This window comes from Sinohyriopsis cumingii, chromosome 3 (genome assembly GCF_028554795.1).
Source record: "Sinohyriopsis cumingii isolate HCF-2022 chromosome 3, ASM2855479v2, whole genome shotgun sequence".
In the NCBI taxonomy this organism is placed as follows: Eukaryota; Metazoa; Mollusca; class Bivalvia; order Unionida; family Unionidae; genus Sinohyriopsis; species Sinohyriopsis cumingii.
Window position 1 is genome coordinate 26,992,637 of NC_142963.1, and position 4,729 is coordinate 26,997,365.

The following is a 4,729-nucleotide window of genomic DNA, read 5'->3' on the forward strand; positions in this document are numbered from 1 at the left end:
TTTTTTTTTGTTTGTTTGTTTTTTTTTCTAAAAGAAAGGTTTGTTTGGTTTTGTGGGTTTAACACCATTTTTCAGCAATGATAAGCTATACATGGCAGTGGAGTGGTGGAAAAACCTGGGAAAAGCTAGGAAGAACCACATCCCATGGAAAGCTACTGGCAAGCTTTCTCACATAACTGCTTTGGGTGAGCCCATGCTCAAGCCCACACAGACATGTGATATGTCTGGGGTCATTAAAGTCTAGTATTGTAGACCATGCCCAGGCCCCTTAGAGGAAGGAAGCCTTGCTAATTCAGTAGGTAGAGTATCAGTTTCTTAGTCCAGATATCACAGGTTCGATATCCACTCAGGCCAGCTTGGGTCAGCTGCCTGATTTTGTCCTTATGAAAGGAACCTAACTCCCATTTCCTTGGCATTATACAGGCAGTAGTGTGTAGTGCCATAAAAACCCAAACCTTTGTAAAGGATAGTGTTGTTAGTATCATTATATTAATATAGTAAATGCAAGCACAGCTAAAGGCAATCAATATTTTTTATTATATACAAGCAATAACTATCTCTCTACTTTAAATGATGTGCAAAGATATTGTGGTAAAGTCTGGATGGAAAAGTAGATAGAGAGGCATACAGCAGTCATGTGTAATGTCCTTGAACTCTTTAATTTGGAAACTATACACATGAAACTTGGCTTCATGATAGTTTTATGGGTGTGGATTGTGACCATAATTTTGGAGTTTTGATCTCATCCCTGCGTTGTTGGCAAGTCATTTGCCAGCAACTAGTTTACCTAACTGGTTTAAGTCACATGCCAATGCATACCACTTGGATGTGTCTCATTTAGGTAAAGGTTAACTGCTGTTAACATTAGTAAATCTCCATATTCAGAGCATAAATATCATAAGAATTTGAAATTTTTGGCAATATCGCACAGCCTTCATTAGCGACTAATGTTGTGTGACTTGTAATGGTCATGTGATATGAAAAGACTGGTGTTGATGGTTAGCAATTCAAGCCTATAGTCCCTGTTTAATGTTGGTCACTGCTGTTGTATTTCAAATGCCTCCTTCACCTTCCTTTTCCAAATGTTGTCCTCTTTTGTGATACCATTGTCTAATTGGGAATGATGGAATGTATCGCATTGCTGCAGTGTTCACCTATGACAAGTGACTCTACTGATTTTGTCCTTGATCCTTGTTTCTAGTTATTCTTACAATAATTAGATTTGATATAATAAACTAAACCACATTTTTTCAAATTTCTGTTTTGTCCCTCACATATGTAAGTCATTCTATTAACATGCCTGCTGCCATTTGTTATAAGGTGGGCAGAGATGTGTTTAATGCCACATCAAATTTGGTGATGATTTTTGTGAGAACTTCCTCCCTGTTGGACTTTCATGTAGTTGAAAAGGCAGGGAGTGACCACACTTGGGAATCCACCAGTATAGTCAACAAGCCAACTTACCACAGGAAGGAGAATTCCCTAACAGCTTCTTGCAATCTTGATGTGACAAGAAGAGATGCTCCTTTGTGATCTTCTGTCAAACCTCACCATGCAGCGACACTGCACTCTCTCTGCCTTGTGACTCCTGTTGATTGGTGGCTGCATTGAGGAGGTGAAAAAGCGGGATAACACAGAAGTTGTTACTTCAGGTCTCCTTGCAAGCTTCTATTGCATCTAAACCTCATCAGGGGTTGCTCCAGAGATGGTAAGGTCATTGGCAAAAAGCAGATACACCTCAGCAGCAACAACATTATGTGATGAGGTGAACTAGAGCAGCTATGTGCCTTAAATTTCACAGGCAGGTTGGCAAGGAGAAGATAACACAAAGTTTCTCCTCCCACAAGACTTCTGCTATCAGGCTTTATACAAAAATAAGTATAAAAGAACTGTTTGACTTTATATACAATTGTTTTCAGTGACCAAAATTTTCTTGATTTAGTGCAAAACGGTTGTATCACAAGTTACAGTAGTTTCTGAAGAAACCATATGTCCATAATCTAAGAGCAAATTTACTGCAAATCTACAATGTAACCAGAATTACAACGGCATTAAAGAAATCGTTTAATCATCATATCTTCATAGTTAATATAAGAAATGAGCTGTAAAATTTAGACACTATACAGTGCAGTTTTTATTTATATCGAAAATGAAACAGTTAACAGCAAAATTATGATTTCATCCTTTTTGTTTTGAAACCTCAATATCCACTTACTGGGCATCAAAAAGCAAATCTATACATGTAACTAGCACTGACCCTATGACCCATTCCTATCCCTAGGGACTTAGCGCACATAATATCTTGGAAGCTAATGAAATCAACACCCATAAACATATATACACCTACTAAACAGGACAAAGCCAGATTTATACAGGCAGCTGATAGTTGCCATGGCATCCCATTACCTCAAAAGGGGCTTCTGGTTTATAGCATGGAAACTATTGCGATCCCAACAGTATTGCCGTGTAAATGCCTACTGGGCATGGAAAGACAGAATCTTATATTTGCCCTTGGTGCAGTTTTACCATTTGGGTTGGATTTGGTTTGGTTTTGTCCTTTACAGCATAGCAACACTAGTAATTTTGTGTACTGAGGGAAGAACACCACAGGGTACATGACCCAGGCTGATCCAGTGGTGTAGGATTTGAACCCATCCTTTAATGCTTTCAAGTCTAGCATTCTAACCACGTCACCACCTACAGCTCTTAACTTCAGGGTGGAGGTCAAGATAGGCAAGTGCAGGGATACATCTTTTACTGAGAATTCTAGTTATGTTTGTCAGTTTAATATTTATTTATACTTTCCTTTTAAGATGCATCTTTAATTGCACAAAATATGGGAACAGTTTTAGCAAGAGACATGTTGACCAGAATACAGCGATTTAACTATGGACAGACCATTTCTTTGAGCATGTGGTTTTTGTTTTATTTACACCACACGCTTTGTGAATGGGTAATGTGTGGATTACATCAAACAGGTCTTGTTCTCTTATTAATATATTAAGTTTGTTATTAGTTTTTAAGTGTATATAGTAGATTGAAATTGGTATAATCAACCTTCAGTGTAGCAGCAAAAAAGGAATTGTCATTTTGCTTTTTTGGCATCAGGAAAATGCACATAATTACCCATTCACATTCACTCACCTGAGAAGAGCTTTTGAAGTTGGCAACTTTTCTATAGCAAAATAACACACAAGTTTCCAATGATCTTTCGAGTTTACACCAATTTCATCAATATTTTCCAAGTTACAAATAAAATTTTGCTTTACTCTTTTTTTTTCTGGTTATTGAATTTGCTGCATAATGTTGTAACTTTCTCTCTGACTCATATTATTCGTTACATGTTTTATGGTATCTTTTTCATGTGATCCTGTTTCCTGCTTGTTAATACTGTGCTATCATAGCAAAATTTTCCCCCAACCGAATGGTTACTATGTGAATAAAGCAAACTAAATATACAAGAAAGCAAAAGTTGCAATGGCATGAGTAACATCAATGCAAGTCACTAAGTTGTCCAGCTGACATCTGCAATAAGATTATTACATTCTTAAGGTCTGCTTCTTTTTAGAGCCATATTTCTTGTGGAGGATTCATAATGCTGTTGAGTAAATAACAGGCCTTGTGATCACTTACCTTTGCATCATAGATTATTGGATTCACCAATATATAACTGTATCTCAAAACCTGTATAATTACTTAATAAAATTAATTATGAGCACACTATTGGAAGTTACTGGTAAAAATACAAAAACCAACACACAAAATTATCTTAAAAATAACAGCAAACAATGGTTCATGGTTTAAAATTGTGCACTGATATCTGAATTTTCTTTTTTTCAGAATTTCAGAGAATTATGTTCATTGGTTTCTGTAATTAATTTTCTTCTTTCCTAACAACCTGTTTATGTTTTGATGATAAAATTCCAAAAATAATAATGCTCCTTAAAGTGTTTTGCTGTTTATCAAGAATGAATATTCAAATGAGAAAAAAGCTGTTAGTATCTAAAATTATGTTTTTTATTCTCTATAGTGTGCTATTTTCTTGTTTTTTTAAATTTTACCACATAGAATTTAACCATTAAACCACTGTTACGTGTATAGTGATATGTGATTAAATAAGCTCCATCAGATAAGGTATGATCAGGAAACAGAAATCCATTTTAGCTTGTATTCACTGATATATCGATCAAAGTACATGAACAAGTCCAGCTGGATTTGTCATGTAAAATATGAACAAGCTTGAGCCAAAAAAGTCTAATTTTAAAAAAGTATCCCCCTTAACAAATAAACAAAAACATACACCAAACACGAAACAAAAAGCAAACAGATAAAATGTGAACAAATCATTTAATTGAACACAGTTCTGTTCTGGCCATCTTCATGTAGTGTTAACCTTAATCTAATTAGCTTTAAATATCACTCTACTGAATTTGGCAGCAAAGGTAATCAGACATTTCACATTGGACTAGAACTAATGTAAACCAAAAGCTGGTTTATGCTATGCCTTCACTAGGGTTTAATTCTATGAGAAAAATACTCTCAGGGAAGTCTTGTCTCCTCTTCATGACTTTACCAATGTCTTATAATTAATAAATAGCATAGATCATTTTCTGGAGTTATTCTTCATTAACAAATAACATAACATTGTGGCAGTGGTGTAAACACAAGACTGAAAACTTACCATACCTAGTTGAATATGGCTTCATTTCAATTAACAAATCTGACTTTT